The 20,598-nt window shown below is 41.9% G+C and overlaps 1 pseudogene across 1 annotated transcript in view; it reads right to left on the bottom strand.

The window, feature by feature from the left end:
- Positions 1 to 641: 641 nt before the first annotated feature.
- The window catches only part of LOC110534557 (cytochrome b5 reductase 4-like), a 20,498-nt pseudogene continuing 541 nt past the window's right edge, over positions 642 to 20,598 (bottom strand). The window contains exons 1-11 of the transcript XR_016490420.1: positions 19,995 to 20,598; positions 16,138 to 16,238; positions 15,885 to 15,969; positions 15,747 to 15,785; positions 15,475 to 15,601; positions 15,287 to 15,344; positions 15,026 to 15,119; positions 4,670 to 4,892; positions 3,807 to 3,893; positions 2,268 to 2,425; positions 642 to 1,834 (exon numbers count right to left, since the gene is read on the bottom strand). The exon at positions 19,995 to 20,598 is cut by the window's right edge and continues 541 nt beyond it. The product of XR_016490420.1 is annotated as a cytochrome b5 reductase 4-like (transcript). The remainder of the gene's footprint in view (positions 1,835 to 2,267; positions 2,426 to 3,806; positions 3,894 to 4,669; positions 4,893 to 15,025; positions 15,120 to 15,286; positions 15,345 to 15,474; positions 15,602 to 15,746; positions 15,786 to 15,884; positions 15,970 to 16,137; positions 16,239 to 19,994) is intronic.

Below are 20,598 nucleotides of genomic sequence, written 5' to 3'. Positions count from 1 at the left end.
GCACGTAGCATGGCCTTGAGTGGTACATTGACAGGTGTGATCTTTGAAATGGTTATGTTTAGTGGTAAGAAATGCTGAAATTCATTTTGTGTGAAAAAGGAACAAAATGACCATGACATTATGTACTTCGATGTTATTAAAAAGTAAACGCCACGCAGGGTAAGGTTTTTAAACGGCACCTTCCATACGATCTAGAGAGTATACATTTGAGAAAAAAATTGAAAAGGCCAAGATCGCATACATTCATGGACATCCTTAATAGATACCAATGTTCAATATAAACGTTTCTTCCTCCAAAACGACATCTACGAGATTTTTCATGAAAATACACCTTCAATTTCATGGACAGTTTGTTCCATTTTCACCCAGATTGACTCAGTAATGACGTCTGAAAGGATACATCTAAAGAGGCAGATGGACTGACTGCAGCTGGAAACGGCCAGATAAGAGCCCCTCTTATTAGGTTAATAGCGGAGCTACATCAGAGGAAGCACTCTTAGCATTGAACTCTCTCATAGAACTCTGCAGGATTGACATAGTTCGGTCTGGCAGTTTGATGTTCCACGAGGAGAAATCACGATAGTTGGTGCCTTTACCAACCTCATGTATTTCACAAGAGTGAGAAAGTCAAGGACGCACGGTCAGGGTTCCCAGACGCATTTTAGAATCATTAAACATCAAGCACTTACTCACTGTGGGCTCGAGGTATTAATGAATTAAATACATTTCATAAAAATATCATTTCATTATTTAAATACATTTACGTAGGTGTGTAATGTATTCCCATTGGTATGTATCACCTACTGTGTGTGTGTGTGTGTGTGTGTGTGTGTGTGTGTGTGTGTGTGTGTGTGTGTGTGTGTGTGAGAGAGAGAGCGAGAGAGAGAGAGAGAGAGTAAAAGTACTGATATTGAAGACTGGTCTGCTTAACCATCAGTCTCTCTCAAACAGAACCACAAGCTGCAGAACAGACTGAACAGCAGCAGCACAGCCAAAACAGCTATCTGAATAATAATAACTCTCTGTAGGAGGGTATATGCCAACAGCAGGTTGGAAATTCTCATTACTTCTTCAACAAAAGGAAGATTTAATGATCAGAACTCCTCATAAACAACCCCAAACCTCTCTCTCTGTGGTCATGGTAGTGACCTCTCATAAACAACCCCACACCTCTCTCTCTGTGGTCATGGTTGTGACCTCTCATAAACAACCCCAGAACTCTCTCTCTGTGGTCAGAGCAGAGGAGTGTACAAGGACAGGATGGTTCAAAAAGCTCTGGTACAGACATAGACAGACAGTGAGCTGATGATGTTGACCTGAGGGTTCAGTGCTGCTGGGTAATTGGGCATTCATTTGTGTGTGTGATTCACCAGCTCAGAGAGCCCAGCGGTCACATCCTAAGCGACCAGAGAGAATGACTGTCCATCCGTGTTTCAAACCACCAGAGAGAGAGAGAGAGAGAGAGACAGAGACACATACAGAGAGAGAGGGAGCGAGAGAGAGAGAGACAGAGCTGCTTTCCTTCCAGATTCAAAGAGCCTCTGTGGGTCTCTGGCAGCGCTGCTAACCCCAGGAGTCAGGTCCATCAGTTCAGTCTACAGTGCATAGAAAGACATTGTGCCAAAAAAACACATTGGCCTGCAGCCTAACAACATATCTTCTCTCCCAGACACTCTCACAAATTGTCTTCTTTCTCTCACACACACACACAGACACACACCCAATGTCCCGTTGACACCTCAGGCTGTGAGGTTGAGATATGTCAGGTCTGAGACTGACACTCGGCCCTGGAACGCATGAATCTCCTCTTCACTGAAAATGCTGTCTCACCAACCTGAGAAAGAGAGGAGGGAGATTGAGAGAAGTAAGAGGAGTCAAAGCCTAAAGGTGGGAAAAGTTATGAAAAGTTATCCAATGTTATATAAGTTAACTTCCGTGGACTACATAGCCTGAAATAGCTTGAATCTACTAAATCAACATTAACATCAAAACATACAGCATGGCCTCTATATTTAGAAATGTTTTTTTTAATGTTTTATTTAACTATTCAAGTCAGTTAAGAACAAATTCTTATTTTCAATGACCACCTAGGAACAGTGGGTTAACTGCCTTGTTCAGGGGCAGAACGACGGATTTTTACCTTGTCAGCTCGGGGATTCGATCTTGCAACATTTCGGTTACTAGTCCAACGCTCTAACCACTAGGCTACTTGCCGCCTGGCTAAATGCCTAACTGGAGTGTGTAGAGGGGTGTGGAGTGTCACTCACCCCACAGTCAGCTCGGTGAAGGCTGAGGGGCCACACACACAAAGACCTTTGACCCCTCAGGCCTAACCAGGAAGTCAGTCAGCATGGAGGCCTCAAACCGCCCCTTCCTGCCTGTCCAGGAATCACACGGCTCTGACAGAATATACTCCACCTGGAACCTGGAACCATAGAATAGAACAGAACAGAACCCATCACACGGCTCTGACAACACATACTACACCTAGAACCTGGAACCATAGGTTCTATTCTGCTCCATTCTATCACATGGCTCTGACAGAACATACTCCACCTAGAACCTGGAACCATAGGTTCTATTCTGCTCCATTCTATCACATGGCTCTGACAGAACATACTCCACCTAGAACCTGGAACCATAGGTTCTATTCTGCTCCATTCTATTACATGGCTCTGACAGAACATACTCCACCTAGAACCTGGAACCATAGGTTCTATTCTGCTCCATTCTATTACATGGCTCTGACAGAACATACTCCACCTAGAACCTGGAACCATAGGTTCTATTCTGCTCCATTCTATTACATGGCTCTGACAGAACATACTCCACCTAGAACCTGGAACCATAGGTTCTATTCTGCTCTATTCTATTACATGGCTCTGACAGAACATACTCCACCTAGAACCTGGAACCATAGGTTCTATTCTGCTCTATTCTATTACATGGCTCTGACAGAACATACTCCACCTAGAACCTGGAACCATAGGTTCTATTCTGCTCTATTCTATTACATGGCTCTGACAGAACATACTCCACCTAGAACCTGGAACCATAGGTTCTATTCTGCTCTATTCTATTACATGGCTCTGACAGAACATACTCCACCTAGAACCTGGAACCATAGGTTCTATTCTGCTCTATTCTATTACATGGCTCTGACAGAACATACTCCACCTAGAACCTGGAACCATAGGTTCTATTCTGCTCTATTCTATTACATGGCTCTGACAGAACATACTCCACCTAGAACCTGGAACCATAGGTTCTATTCTGCTCTATTCTATTACATGGCTCTGACAGAACATACTCCACCTAGAACCTGGAACCATAGGTTCTATTCTGCTCTATTCTATTACATGGCTCTGACAGAACATACTCCACCTAGAACCTGGAACCATAGGTTCTATTCTGCTCTATTCTATTACATGGCTCTGACAGAACATACTCCACCTGGAACCATAGAATGTAAGAAACAAATGTATCTTCTGCCTTACCAATTGACAGACGGATCATCAGAACATACTGTACACTGACAGAGATCACGAGAGAGAACATTCTCTGCCTAGCAGCAAGACTACATGTACGTGTTAATGCTGCTTCACAGGTAATGGTTCACATTATAATCTAGTCAATATGGTAATGATGGGGAGTAGTCACACACCATGAAGACATGCAATCATAGACATCTGGAGCGGGCAAGAACGAACACACACACACACACACACACACACTAATGATTAGATTCACCACAGAGGGTCAGTCTTGCTGACATTAACGCTGCCAACCTCAGAATGACCACACACCTCTCATCTTTAGTTGCGAGGCCGTCAAGTTCAGAGTGCCACAGGATGTCTCTTTCCTGTCTGTTGAAGAACATCAGCTTGGTTTTCCTAGAACACACAAAGATCTAACGCCGTCAGAACATCCTTGTCCTTTACAATGTATTCACATCCTCAGAAAGAGAACAATGACATCCTTGTCCTTTACAATGTATACACATCCTCAGAAAGAGAACAATGACAGCTTTGTCCTTTACAATGTATACACATCCTCAGAAAGAGAACAATGACATCCTTGTCCTTTATAATGTATACACATCCTCAGAAAGAGAACAATGACAGCTTTGTCCTTTACAATGTATACACATCCTCAGAAAGAGAACAATGACAGCTTTGTCCTTTACAATGTATACACATCCTCAGAAAGAGAACAATGACAGCTTTGTCCTTTACAATGTATACACATCCTCAGAAAGAGAACAATGACAGCTTTGTCCTTTACAATGTATACACATCCTCAGAAAGAGAACAATGACAGCTTTGTCCTTTACAATGTATACACATCCTCAGAAAGAGAACAATGACAGCTTTGTCCTTTACAATGTATACACATCCTCAGAAAGAGAACAATGACAGCTTTGCAATTGCACAGCCGTCAGAGTACAGCCTCCTTCAGTTTCTATTCAGTCACAAGTAGAAATGAAATACTCTGCATAACATATCGGAAAAAACGGGATCAACAATACAGCAGTATATTTGACAGGATAGGCAGAATATTTTCCATACTGCTTATACCTTTCCAAGTCTTTCATATCTACATGAAGTGCTTAGGGGAAGGGGCTACACTAGTGGTTGTTTTTGGGTGGATCCATGACAGTGTATTTCACCTGACTGAGCCCAGGTCCTGGAGGGCCAATCGGATCACCCGAGCCATGGGCGTGAACCCCGTGCCGGCTGCTAACAGGTAGAGGTGAGTGACCTCACGCAGGAGGCGGAGACTGAATGGACCATCCGGGCTGCTGACAGACAGGTGGTCACCTCTGCAACCAGGGAAACCCATTAAGCTGAGAAACCACGCAAAAACAGATAACACATGTTTGTTTTTTAAAGAAGTACACAATCAGGATAGCTTTAATAATCAAATCAGATGTTAATGCGAGTGTAGCGAAATGCTTGTGCTTCTAGTTCCGACAATGCAGCAATAACCAACAAGTAATCTAGCTAACAATTCCAAAACTACTACCTTATAGACACAAGTGTAAGGGGATAAAGAATATGTACATAAAGATATATGAATGAGTGATGGTACAGAGCGGCATAGGCAAGATACAGTAGATGGTATTGAGTACAGTATATACATATGAGATGAGTATGTAAACAAAGTGGCATAGTTAAAGTGGCTAGTTATACATGTATTACATAAAGATGCAGTAGATGATATAGAGTCGGGTATATACGTATACATATGAGATGAATAATGTAGGGTATGTAAACATTATATTAGGTAGCATTGTTTAAAGTGGCTAGTGATATATTTTACATAATTTCCCATCAATTCCCATTCAGTGTCTGTTCATTCCCTACCATCAGCTATCCATTTCCTCTTTCATGAGGTTTCTGTTTGTACTGTACAGCTAGTCTTTGTTATTAGGTGTTATCTAAATGTACTGTATATCAGTGAAAGGCACATGGTACCGTTGTAATGCAGAATGTTTTTCTTCTTTAACTGACTGACTGGGACATAAACATCCTCCATCTGTCCCAATGTAGCAGCTGGGCCAGCTGGGCCAGCATCGCCAGGCAACCACACACATCACTCAACACTAGGATATATTCAGGTAATGGGGGCCAGATTAGGACAATTACATAGCCTGAAGCCATGTCACTGAGTGTAGTTTACACAGAAAGATAAAGAAACATCTATTTTACTGTCCACTTCTGTGCAGATGGACTGGTAGGAGAAGGTCATGGATTTAGATTGTATTGATTCCACTGTTAAGAAGACAAGACAAAGGCCAGGGAATCTGATTCATTGGTACCCTGACTATGTAGAAGGCTGGACTCTGAGAAGAGGGGTCGAGATGATAGATGGGATAAAACAACCTGTTTATGAGTTTTTAAATAGAAACTAATTACACCATCAATCCTGTTTGGGAGCTGAGCAATCCCCCCCCGTAATTGATTTATCTGAATAGTGCCTACTTGTGCTGATGTATGAATATATATACACTGCTCAAAAAAATAAAGGGAACACTAAAATAACACATCCTAGATCTGAATGAATGGAATATTATTATTAATTTGGAGTCACACTCAAAATTAAAGTCGAAAACCACACTACCGGCCATCCAACTTTGATGTAATGTCCTTAAAACAAGTCAAAATTAGGCTCAGTAGTGTGTGTGGCCTCCACGTGCCTGTATGACCTCCCTACAACGCCTGGGCATGCGCCTCATGAGGTGGACTAAAGCATCCGCCAACCTGGACTAAAGCATCCGCCAACTCCTGGACAGTCTGTGGTGCAACGTGGCGTTGGTGGATGGAGCGAGACATGATGTCCCAGATGTGCTCAATTGGATTCAGGTCTGGGGAACGGGCGGGCCAGTCCATAGCATCAATGCCTTCCTCTTGCAGGAACTGCTGACACACTCCAGCCACATGAGGTCTAGCATTGTCTTGCATTAGGAGGAACCCAGGGCCAACCGCACCAGCATATGGTCTCACAAGGGGTCTGAGGATCTCATCTCGGTACCTAATGGCAGTCAGGCTACCTCTGGCGAGCACATGAAGGGCTGTGCGGCCCCCCAAAGAAATGCCACCCCACACCATGACTGACCCACCGCCAAACCGGTCATGCTGGAGGATATTGCAGGCAGCAGAACGTTTTCCACGGCATCTCCAGACTGTCACGTCTGTCACGTGCTCAGTGTGAACCTGCTTTCATCTGTGAAGAGCACAGGGCGCCAGTGGCGAATTTGCCAATCTTGGTGTTCTCTGGCAAATTCCAAACCCCCACCTGTGGACGTCGGGCCCTCATACCACCCCCATGGAGTCTGTTTCTGATCGTTTGAGCAGACACATGCACATTTGTGGCCTGCTGGACGTCATTTTGCAGGGCTCTGGCAGTGCTCCTCCTGCTCCTCCTTGCACAAAGGCGGAGGTAGCGGTCCTGCTGCTGGGTTGTTGCCCTCCTACGGCCTCCTCCACGTCTCCTGATGTACTGGCCTGTCTCCTGGTAGCGCCTCCATGCTCTGGACACTACGCTGACAGCCACAGTAAACCTTCTTGCCACAGCTTGCATTGATGTGCCATCCTGGATGAGCTGCACTACCTGTGCCACTTGTAGACTCCGTCTCATGCTACCACTAGAGTGAAAGCACCGCCAGCATTCAAAAGTGACCAAAACATCAGCCAGGAAGCAAAGGAACTGAGAAGTGGTCTGTAGTCACCACCTGCAGAACCACTCCTTTATTGGGGGTGTCTTGCTAATTGCCTATAATTTCCACCTGTTGTCTATTTCATTTGCACAAGAGCATGTGAAATTTATTGTCAATCAGTGTTGCTTCCTAAGTGGACAGTTTGATTTCACAGAAGTGTGATTGACTTGGAGTTACATTGTGTTGTTTAAGTGTTCCCTTTATTTTTTGGAGCAGTATATATATATATATATATATATATATATATATATATATATATATATATATATATATATATATATTAAAAAAGAGAGAGAGAGATGTGACAAAAGGATACAGGATGAAAGAGAGAGACGAGGAAAAAAGATAGGGTCCAACTAGGGCTGTGACGATTACAGAATTTTAGGAAACAATTCATTGTCATGCAAATGACCACAGTCATTGAGCTTGTGTGGCCCCTTGAGCTTGTAATGGATCTTTGAAAATTAGCTATGACATACATACTAAATACAACAGCATTGGTGACACCCCTATCTCAAAAACGAATGGTTTGGACCGCTTGAAACGTTTGGAAATTAAGCTTCTCTCCTGGCAGTGCAGTTCTGCTCATAAAATGACTACCAAATGTACCCATTTCATGTAAAAATACAATTATCTACTTGAATATAAAAGTTGATAATTGTCCATAATTGCTGGTTCCACTATTATAATCTGACATTTAATACTCAAAATACATAATGAGACTAGAATTGCAAAGTGCTACTATTAATCATAAGTATATCCCTAATCACAATGGTAAGAGTATAGTCCTCCCTGTGAATGTTAACGTCATAATCATGTTATTACTAAAGGTCATGTAAATGCAGTACCCTATCACAATCAATGCTTGTTTTTTATTTGAATCGACACACAGCAGTCAAGAACTTCTGTCACCTAGTCTACTTGTGTACGCAGCAGGCAAACATGTAAATTAGTTTATGGTAAACAAAAGGTTATCTAATCAATCCTGGTTGGAAGAAAAATGAATTTCCCTCCGGTTTCTGACGTGCTATTTTTTATTTCATGTTGTTGTTGTTGCCAACCTTGCTCACTTATCTGAGACATTAGTATTCCACAGCGCGGCTAAACCACCTGCAGATTGACGTACACTTGATCTCTATATATATATATGACTATTCCACTTACATATGAACACACAGCACATGAACACACAGAAACAAACGCACGCACGCACGCACACACACACAAACAAAACTCACACAACCTACTCACTAACAACCTTATATTTCTTTACTTTACTCTTATTATTATCTATCCGGGTGCCTACTCTCTTTACCTTGCCTTCATGTATATATCAACCTCAAGTAGCTCGTACCTCTGCACATTGATCTGGTGCTCCCTGTATATAGCTCCACATTGATCTGGTGCTCCCTGTATATAGCTCCCCATTGATCTGGTACTCCCTGTATATAGCTCCCCATTGACCTGGTACTCCCTGTATATAGCTCCCCATTGATCTGGTACTCCCTGTATATAGCTCCCCATTGATCTGGTACTCCCTGTATATACAGTGGGGGGGGGAAAGTATTTAGTCAGCCACCAATTGTGCAAGTTCTCCCACTTAAAAGATGAGAGAGGCCTGTAATTTCCATCATAGGTACACTTCAACTATGACAGACAAAATGAGAAGAAAAAAAATCCAGAAAATCACATTGTAGGATTTTTTTATGAATTTATTTGCAAATTATGGTGGTACGAGAGGGACAGACAGGGTGATAGAGATATAGAGGGTGATAGCGATATAGAGGGTTTAGTGGAAATGGGCACAGTGTTTATTTCCTCTGGTTGACACAGTCAATATTTCCCTCCAACATTAATAAGCCAGTGATAAACACTGGACACTAATTGTGTCAAGTCCTCCAGGCTGGAACACAGATGGAGAAATAAGCCTTGAGAGCAATCATTAATATAATTACAGCCGATAATGGACTAGGTCTGTGATGGTCATGGAATTTTAGATGACGTTAATTGGCCAGTCAAAATGACCATGGTCACAGTAACAACCGTTCGAATAGCAAACAATAAGAAGAATTAGGAGAAAAAAAACATTTTTTGACGCACATTTTCTCTTCCTCCTCTTCGCTCCTGACTGCATGTGCTGTGTAGTGCTGCGGTGGGGGGGGTCATTGCCTATGCAACCAAAGACTAATTTGCTACAACACCGTGCAAGTTTCATCACATTGTTAAGTCCATGTTACGGCAGAAATGGACTCAACCGCACAAATGTCGGCCGTCCCGTCTTCAGTCAGCTGTTCGTTTAACACCAAAATAAAGAAAGAAATAAATGTACGTACATTTTTTAAGGGGGTATTCATCAGTTAGAGGCTAAAGGTAATTGTGCCAGCCCTAACTAGGGTACAGAATAGCATTGTGACAAATGTAAAAAAATGTCTTAACGTTAAAACTGCAATTTTTATTGTTTAAACAATAAGAAAGAAAATCATAAAACTATTCACAATGCAGATATGGTGCTGCATATGACCGCCAGCGGGCAATGCAGTTAAAACTACCGCAGTCATGGCAACCCATAGACTGTAAAAGATATGGACAAAGCCATCAATGACATCACCCCATTGTTTCCTATGAGAATGCTCAGTGGAGCATTTGAAGATCAGAAAGTGTATTTTCAGCAAGTCACCATCTTGCATCATGGAGGACTTTTTGAATCATTGCATGTGCAGTTTGAGCTAGTCTAAGTGACGTTGCAGGCTAGCTCAGTGCTGCCTCCTCTCATTAATAACCTCTTGAAACTAGGGGGCACTATTTTCATTTTTGGAAAAATAACGTTCCCAAAGTAAACGGGCTATTTTTCAGGACCAGATAATAGAATATGCATATAATTGACAGCTTATGATAGAAAACACTCTAAAGTTTCCAAAACTGTAAAAATATTGTCTGTGAGTATAACAGAACTGATATTGCAGGCGAAAGCCTGAGAAAAACACAATCAGGAAGTGACTCTTATTTAGAAACCTTTGCGTTCCTATGCGGGATAAGGGATAAGGGATAAGGGATATCAACCAGACTCATTTTTCTATGGCTTCCCTAATGTGTCTAGCTAGTGTCACAAGACATAGTTTCAGGCTTTTATTTTGAAAAATGAGCGTGAGCGACAACATTGCGTCAGTAGTCACCTGGTGGCTCTCAGAGTGATATGTGCGTAATAGACAAATGCGGCCATCGTTTCTCTCGCTCCTACTAAGAAGCCAACTGACCCGGTTGATATATTATCGAATAGATATTTGAAAAACACCTCGAGGTTTGATTATAAAAAACGTTTGCCATGTTTCTGTCGATATTATGGATCTAATTTGGAATATTTGTCATCATTGTCGTGACCGCAATTTCCGGTCGATTTCTCAGCCAAACGTGAAGACCAAACGGAGCTATTTCGGCTACAAAAATAATCTTTATGGAAAAAAGGAACATTTGCTATCTAACTGGGAGTCTCGTGAGTGAAAACATCCGAAGCTCATCAAAGGTAAACGATTTAATTTGATTGCTTTTCTAATTTGTGACCAAGATGCCTGCTGCTAGCTAGGCATAATGCTATGCTAGGCTATCGATAAACTTACAAATGTTTGTCTTGCTTTGGCTGTAAAGCATAATTTCAAAATCTGAGATGACAGGGTAATTAACAAAAGGCTAAACTGTGTTTCAATATATTTCACTTGTGATTTCATGAATATGAATATTTTCTAGTAATATTTTTTGTCCGTTGCGTTATGCTAATTAGTGTCAGTTGATGACAATTCTCCCGGATCCGGGAGCGGTAGTTCCAAGATTAAGTATCTCTGGTTGAAAGCCGACCGAGGTACTGCAGGCTGCCATTAGCAACTACAGTTAAAGTCGGACATTTACATACGCTTGGGTTGTTGCCCCCCCAGACAGATTATTTCACTTATAATTCACTGTATCACAATTCCAGTTGGTCAGAAGTTTACATACACTAAGTTGACTGCGCCTGTAAACAGCTTGAAAAATTCCAGAAAATTATGTCATGGCTTTAGAAGTTCTGATAGGCTAATTGACATAATTTGAGTCAATTGGAGGTGTACCTGTGGATGTATTTCAAGGCCTACCTTCAAACTCAGTGCATCTTTGCTTGACATCATGGGAAAATCAAAAGAAATCAGCCAAGACCTCAGAAAACTAATTGTGGACCTCCACAAGTCTAGTTCATCCTTAGGAGCAATTTCCAAATGCCTGAAGGTACCACGTTCATCTGTACAAACAATAGTACATAAGTATAAACACCATAGGACCACACAGCCGTCACACCGCTCAGAAAGGAGACGCGTTCTGTCTCCTAGAGATGATCTCAGAACAACAGCAAAGGACCTTGTGAAGATGCTGGAGGAAACAGGTACAAAAGTATCTATATCCACAGTAAAATGAGTCCTATATTGACATAACCTGAAAGGCCGCTCAGCAAGGAAGTAGCCACTGCTCCAAAACCGCCATAAAAGAAATCCAGACTACGGTTTGCAACTGCACATGGGGACAAAGATCATACTTTTTGAAGAAATGTCCTCTGGTCTGATGAAACAGAAATATAACTGTTTGGCCATAATGACCATCGTTATGTTTGGAGAAAAAAGGGGGAGGCTTGCAAGCCGAAGAACACCATCCCAACCGTGGCAGCATTATGTTGTGGGGGTGCTTTGCTGCAGGAAGGACTGGTGCACTTCACAAAATAGATGGCAACATGAGGAAGAAAGATTATGTGGATATATTGAAGCAACATCTCAAGACATCAGTCAGGAAGTTAAAGCTTGGTCACAAATGAGTCTTCCAAATGAACAATGACGCCAAGCATACTTCCAAAGTTGTGGCAAAATGACTTAAGGAAAACAAAGTCAAGGTATTGGAGTGGCCATCACAAAGCCCTGACCTCTATCCCATAGACGATTTGTGGGCAGAACTGAAAAAGCGTGTGCGAGCAAGGAGGCCTACAAACCTGACTCAGTTACACCAGCTCTGTCAGGAGGAATGGGCCAAAATTCACCCAACTTATTGTGGGAAGCTTGTGTAAGGCTACCCGAAACATTTGACCCCAAGTTAAACAATTTAAAGGAAATGCTACCAAATACTAATTGAGTGTATGTAAACGTCTGACCCTCTGGGAATGTGATGAAAGAAATAAAAGCTGAAATAAATCATTCTCTCTACTATTATTCTGACATTTCACATTCTTAAAATAAAGTGGTGATCCTAACTGTCCTAAGACAGGGAATTTTTACTAGGATAAAATGTCAGAAATTGTGGAAAAACTGAGCTTAAATGTATTTGGCTAAGGTGTATGTAAACCTCTGACTTCAACTCTAAATTATCCTTCTGTGTGCGATTTTAAATCGGTTCAAGGACATACATCTGGTGAAATAGGATCAATTATTGGTACTATGGTCGTGCACAGTTATTTTTTAATATAACCATGAATATTGACCAGAAAGATTGCCATTTCCCCATTCGCTATAATGGGGATCCTGTTTTCTGGAAACAATGCCTCCAGTATTACGGTTGGCCTTTAACTTGAAATCCTCAATGCGAGGTGGCAGTTGTTCTCCCCTGTAGCTACCAGACAGCCCTCACCTTACTGCTGCACCCACTCAGCAACAATGGTAGTTCATGACATTCTTAGGATCTCTGCTGTGTGCCTCCATGTTCTGAGTGGTCAGTACATGGGACTTCCTTTCAGGGCTGGGCGATATGGCCAAAATATCACATTTTTGACGGTATGAAGGTATTTTATGTTTTTGAATAATAAAAGTTCTAAATATGCTTTAAGAGTAGTGAGTGATCCTAGGGTGGCAACACAAATTATAAGTGATTTCAATGGGACTTTCTCCATTCTGATTGTTATATACTATTCAATCCAACTTCAAACAAAAATAATGTTCTGCATTTTCATACCTTTCCTGCACTCTTGTTATAATTTCCACACTGTGCCATGCAAGGCTGCATAATATGGTCAAAAGATATAGGCCTAGTTAATTGGTGAACTGCTGGAATAGAATGACTATAGTTGGAATATAGTGGGCAGCACCTTGAATACATTGTTGTTTGACATGACAACAAATGAATAAGCCTGCCAGGGAGGAACAATTGACCGGGTAGGAACCAAAGTGTTGGTCAGTGTTTCCAGGGGACCCTAATTAGATGTTACATTACATGTTTTCAAATTAAATCAAAGTTTATTTGTCACGTGCGCCAAATACAACAGGTGTAGACCTTAAGAAATAAAACAGCAAAAAAAAACTGTCTATATACAGTAGCGAGGCTGGGTGGGTGGCAGGACACAATGCAGATAGCCCGGTTAGCCAATGTGCGGGAGCACTGGTTGGTCGGCCCAATTGAGGTAGTATGTACATGAATGTACAGTTAAAGTGACTATGCATATATGATAAACAGAGAGTAGCAGCAGCGTAAAAGAGGGGTTGGGGGGTGGAACACAATGCAAATAGTCTGGGTAGCCATTTGATTACCTGTTCAGGAGCCTTATGGCTTGGGGGTAAAAACTGTTGAGAAGCCTTTTTGTCCTAGACTTGGCACTCCGGTACAGCTTGCCATGCGGTAGCAGAGAGAACAATCTATGACTGGGGTGGCTGGGGTCTTTGACAGTTTTTAGGGCCTTCCTCTGACACCGCCTGGTGTAGAGGTCCTGGAAGGCAGGCAGCTTAGCCCCAGTGATGTACTGGGCTGTACGCACTACCCTCTGTAGCGCTTTGCGGTCAGAGGCCGAGCAATTGCCATACCAGGCAGTGATGCAACCAGTCAGGATGCTCTCGATGTTGCAGCTGAAGAACCTTTGGAGGATCTCAGGACCCATGCCAAATCTTTTTAGTTTCCTGAGTTTCCTGACGGGGGAATAGGCTTTGTTGTGTCCTCTTCACGAGAAACACCGTTTTCATGCCACTTCGATACATCTACGACCAGAAGTTACTTTTTCGCAGCACGTTAGGAGAACTTACGCAGCAGATTAGGATAATTCATGCAGCAGGTTAGGAGACTGAGGTTAAGGTTAGGAAAAGGGTTAGGGTTAGCAAAAAACACTCTCCTAACCTGCAAAGAAAATCACATCTGGCCGTAGCTGTATCGAAGTGGCGTGAAAAGAGTGCGTCACAGTTGTTTTACCTAATGTATCTAGCTAACATATTCATGCTTCACCTATTCACCTCTGAGTTAGAAGATAACGTTGCACAAACAACATGCTTATCGAGGCCTACACCAGCACTGGTACCTAGTGATGGGGAAACAAAGCTAATTCCAGTAAATTACTTCCTAGTACACTGCTTAGTGATTTCAACGCATGCCTTGGAGCCATACAGGTCTTCACTGCTGTCACGTCCCTGTCATTTTCCCAACTGTTAACAACGATGAAGTTCAGAGCGCTTTATATCCGTGGCAAATCATTTGAAAGATGCATATCTCCTCCTACTAAAGTTACAGCATTATTGCGTTAGGCATGTTCCCTTTATGATGATGATGATCGGGACCTGTTAGTGCTAGGTGTGATAAACTGTAAATCACAGTGCAGTTATGGGAGGAAATAAGAAAAATATATAATAATAAACCTAGTTTTCCGGTTAAGATGCCAACTTGGTTTAAACGTTCACACCCCTAGTACAGGATGGTTAGGGAGAAAGAGAGAGAGTATGGCTGTAATAGATGGATAAAAGAAAGGAGATTGAAAGAGGCGGCTACGACAAGTCATGTCAGAAAACAGCTCCCTGGCATAGTGGACAGTCAAAGGAAGCTGCGACTTACGTTGACGCAGCATCTAGGACATTTTCCCCAGAAGAACTTCCACCCGTAGAACACCATCTTGCAGGTCAACTATGGTACAGCCAGAGCTGGGGAGCTGAGATAGGAGAGGGGGTAAAATAGTGGAGAGAAAATAAGGGAGAAGAAGGAAAGAGGGGAGAGAAAAGAGGGGTGGGGAGTGAGGTTAAAGAACAATTGCTGCACGTTCTGTCTCACATTTCACTCAAATCTTGCCATTTAAAATTTGCAAAGTGGGATGTTTACCTTCCGTTTGGTGTAAACCACAATATTGACTGTGACATCAGTTTGAAACCAGTCATACCTAAAAAATAAAAATGTACAGATACAGTATGTTCATTACCTTCTCACATCTATCTATCACACCTCACATCATCCAGTCTGTCAAAATTCTCAATATCATAACAGTTGTTCTTGTTGTTTTGTGAGCGTACCTGGGCCGGGCGTACCTGGGTTGGGGTGGTGGCGGGGCGGCTGAGGGTTGCAGTGATGAGGAGGGTGAGGGAGGGGTGAGGAAAGCAGGAGGGAGCATGGAGGTGGGCGGAGGAGGGGGGGCTAGACCTGAGGGGAGAGAGAGAGAGAGACAAGAGTAAGGACTCTGATTTCAGCCACACATAATATAGAACACCCACACACAAATACCAGACAGTACAGAACAATCAGAGGGCTTTTAGTGCATTATTCTTATTGTTATTTTGTACATTACCATTTAAATGAGTGATGCTGTCCTTTATCACAGACTGAGCTGTGGAGACAAATTAGAAAGGGTCAAAAAACATCCTGCATGAAAGAGAGACTACGGTGCATTAAAGTCCTGAGACTGAGGGATGGTGTGTTACTGTACCTTTGAGAGCAGTGCTGGCCTTCAGAGCCATCCTCCCTACCAGACACTCCTTTAACATGGACTCATAGTTCACCCACCGGTGGATCTGCTCATATGGCCACAGATACAGGGACAAAGGGAGAAAGTGAGCAAAAGAGCTTAGACACACACGGCATCATAACACACAGGTGCGTTAATGTTTTGAACTTGTGTGTTTTAACATGTGAACTTCCAAGGTAGTCCTTTAACTCGGGAGAGTCCAATGAGAGCTGACCTGGTCAAAAAGGTCTGTTCCGTATATCCCAGCTGCCTTCATCAGTTCCTCTTCTCCTCCAGGGTGGAAATCCATGTAGAGGCTTACATTATAAACCATGCCTGAGACACACACAGGAAATAACAGTATTTATTCACAAAATACTCACAAAATTCACAATACATTTTTAATTGTAAATTGCTAAATAAGCAATTCACAATAAAAAAAATGTATTAAATATCTGTATATTAGGGCTAACTCGTGTATGCGGGCCCACTCACACCGACAAATATAACAGTGAAATCAGCAAATACATTAAAAGAAATGGTTATGAATGATTAAACTATGATTGAACTATTTGTAATGTATGGTGTTGAGGGGGAGTTGAAGGCTGTGCCCAGCCTCCAATGCTTTCTATAGAAAGCCTTCTCGGATAATAAAGACACATGCCCTACTCAAAGACATTATCCCAACAAACACAACATTTTCCTCCCAACATAAGGACATAGCCACGCTGTAGCCAGGTGAGTTACTGACGCTGAAAACAGACACAGTCTCAAGGAAAACACTGTGTATGAGAGGAGAAGGTATGTACACCACAGGGAACCTTCATTTGTGTATACAATCACCAATAACTGTCTTATAGCCTACTGATATTAAATTGGTTAGCTAATGCCTTCATCACACATCCCTATGGGAGTGCTGATGAGTGCGATCAACAAATCTGAAAACATGAATAACAATGAGACATGATGATAATGGCATCAGCATATGGTTGTGTAATTGCATATTTCATCTCTACAACCTAATGCTGCTGCTGGGTGTTGTTATAAGGACTGATTATCAAATAAGTCATAAAAAAGGATTGCTGTATGCCAAGCATATGTGAGTGTATGAGTTTGGGTAAGAGAGAGAGGTATAGGGAGGGAAGAGAGAAAGAGATGAATACAACAGAAGGGAGGGCACCCCTGTTCTGCTCTGAATCACAAGAAGTGGACAGAGTCCTAGAGACTAAAGCCTGCATAATCTTCCTTCACAGCAAATTCAATTAAGCTTTATTACTCAATGTCCTTTGACAAATGAACCCACTCCATGACTACCAATGTGTGCATTTAATCTCAATGACGCACATGTGGAAATGAGAGGATGAAATGTGTTAGATTTCTTCCGGGAAGTGATTCCTCACGAAACGCAGACAAAAAAAGACCATGATTTAGAGATTTTCACTCTATGTAATCCATATACAGTGCCTTCGGAAAGTATTCAGACCCCTTGACTTTTTCCACATTTTGTTACGTCACAGCCTTATTCTAAAATGGATTACGTGTTTTTTTCCCTCATCAATCTACACACAATACCAGATAATTACAAAGTAAAAACGGGTTTGTAGAAATGCATTACAAATACAAAACTGAAACATCACGTTTACGTAAGTATTCAGACCCTTTACTCAGTACTTTTTTGAAGCACCTTTGGCAGCGATTACAGCCTTGGGTCTTCTTGGGTATGACGCTACAAGCTTGGCACACCTGTATTTGGGGAGTTTCTCCCATTCTTCTCTGCAGATCCTCTCAAGCTATGTCAAGTTGGATGGGGAGTGTCGCTGCACAGCTATTTTCAGGTCTCTCCGGAGATATTTGATCGAGTTCAAGTCCGGGCTCTGGCTGGGCTACTCAAGGACATTCAGAGACTTGTCCCAAAGCCACTCCTGCGTTGTCTTGGCCTTGTGCTGAGGGTCTTTGTCCTGTTGGAAGGTCAACCTTCGCCCCAGTCTGAAGTCTTGAGCACTCTGGAGCAGGTTTTCCTCAAGGATCTCTCTTTTCCTCGATCCTGACTAGTCTCCCAGTCCCTGCGGCTGAAAAACATCCCCACAGCATGATGCTGCCACCACCATGCTTCATCGTAGGGATGGTGGCAGGTTTCCTCCAGATGAACTCCAAAGAGTTCAATCTTGGTTTCATCAGATCAGAGAATCTTGTTTCTCATGGTCTGAGAGTCCTTTCTGTGCCTTTTGGCAAACACCAAGTTCCTGTCATGTGCTTTTTACTGAGGAGTGGCTTCCGTCTGGCCACTCTACCATAAAGGCCTGATTGGTGGAGTGCTGATGAGATGTTTGTCCTTCTGGAAGGTTATCTCATCTCAACAGAGTGACCATCAGTTTCTTGGTCAGGGAGGTGACAAAGCCCCCCCCCCCCCCCCCCCCCCCCCGATTGCTTAGTTTGGCCGGTCGATCAGCTGTAGGAAGAGTCTTGGTGGTTCCAAACTTCTTCCATTTAAGAATGATGGAGGCCACTGTGTTCTTGGGGACATTCAATGCAGCAGACTTTTTGGGGTACCAATCCCCAAAAAGGATTGGTGTCTCGACACAATCCTGTCTCGGAGCTCCACAGATAATTCCTTTCGACCTCATGGCTTGGTTTTGGCTCTGACATGAATTGTCAACTGAGGGACCTCATATAGACAGGTGTGTGCCTTTCCAAATCATGTCCAATAAATTGAATTTACCACAGGTTGACTCCAATCAAATTGTAGAAACATCTCAAGGATGATCAATGGAAACAGGATGCACCCGAGCTCAATGTTGAGCCTCATAGGAAAGGGTCTAAATAATTATTTAAATAAGATATGTCTTATATTTTTTATACATTTGCAAACATTTCTTCGAACCTATTTCACTATGTAATCCATTTTATAATAAGGCTGTAACGTAACAAAATGCACTGTAATAGTCCTTTGGAGAAAGGATTGTTGACAGACTTGACATAAAACCATAATTGAGAAATTATTTATCAAAGTTAGCATATTTTGTCCTAACTTAGGCCTCCTTTAAGACTCCATAGTGCTACAAAGCAAACATTGGTGTCATATGAAGCTTTACCACTTGCTCTGTAATATGAGTAGCATTTTTATTTCAGTAACTTTTTCTTTACATTAACTTATGAGTATTGAAAAATATAAACATATAAACATGATATTGAAATTGCCAAATGTTTTAATATATGGTTGAACATAATATACTCTACAGACTTAGCAAAGTTCCAGAGTGGGACTCTGCTACTTTAAGAGTTATGACCCAATTTGTAAGCATTAACAAAATAGTGAATTTGAAAAATGATTCAAAATGGTGATTTGCAGGATGTGCAATGATACAAGTAAAAGGAGGGCTGTGATTGGTTACAATGCTGAACTAAGCCAATTTTTAAAAAAGGGCCATAACTTTAAAACTAGCAGAGATCCCAGTCTGGAACTTTGATATGCCTGTAGAGTATATAACATTCAACAATATATTGCATTTTAAAACATTTTCTATATTCATGTTGTATGATTAAATACTCATAAATGAATGTAAAATACTACTCATATTACAGAGCAAGAGGTAAAGCTTCATATGAAATACATTTTTGCTTTGTATTGCAGCATTGACAGGTTAAACATTATTGGCTATTAAAGGAGGCCTGGGCAAGGCAAAATGTAATAAATATGCCACCTTTGATTAACTATTTCTCAATTATGCTTTTAGATACACATATCAAATACAATCTTTCCTTGGATTACATTTCGTAAAAATCCCCCAAATCATGTCATTTGTTTTGTCTGGGTTTTGTGAGGAATCATTCAATTAGGACTACAGAAGGTGGAGAGAAGAATTGTGTACAGATAGTATGTGGCTACTGTGTGTGTGTGTGTACTTTTCACATTTATTTTCCTGAACAATTTAAGTAATAGCACAGTTTCTCCAACTCTAGCCCTGGAGAGGCATTGAGCCCTTGATTAGTTAAATCTAGTGTGTTAGTACTGGGCTTAAACAAAAACCTACAAAACGCCAGGACCAGTGTTGTGTGTGTGTGTGTATACAGTATAAGGCTAGCTTGTGTCACCTCGTATGCAGGTCCAACAGTCGCCCGTGTGTTGTGTTTTTGCAGCTCCTCCTCTGTGACGTCTATGAGTCTACCTCTCATCCCTGTCAGGTCCCGGACACTCTTAGCCACACGGATCCAGTCCATCAGACTGTGGCCAGCCTTCAATGCTGCCTGAAACAACATGGAAGAACAGCCCTCACAGATCGCGACTCTTCGAAAGCAGGCCAAATTCTGAAGGAATCCTGTATAAGACGGGCCTTCGATTAACACACGGCAATAAAGGACAAACTCTTAGGGTTGTGAACCACTGTGAAATTATGTTTCCGTTGTGTCACAAGAAACACATTTCCCTGAAGTGACACTAGTTGAGTAATTTAGCTAGCTAACTGGCTAGCACCCGGAAGAGCAATTTCACAACAAAACGCCCAAATATGTCCATAATATCAGACATATGAAATAACCGGTGAGATGGATCTCGACCGAACAAAATTACACTTACAATAAATACATTTTTCGTCTAAAAAATATTTGACTATGTAAACAACACCTATTTGGTGTCAAAAACTACATTCCCGCGGTAGCTGCAGATGATGATGAAATGGTCAAACCACTTAAAGTAAAA

Source organism: Oncorhynchus mykiss, chromosome 2, assembly GCF_057628025.1.
Source record: "Oncorhynchus mykiss isolate SJ-2025 chromosome 2, ASM5762802v1, whole genome shotgun sequence".
NCBI classification, from domain to species: domain Eukaryota; kingdom Metazoa; phylum Chordata; class Actinopteri; order Salmoniformes; family Salmonidae; genus Oncorhynchus; species Oncorhynchus mykiss.
Note: the sequence above shows the minus strand (reverse complement) of the source record. Positions and strands in the feature narration are given on the sequence as shown.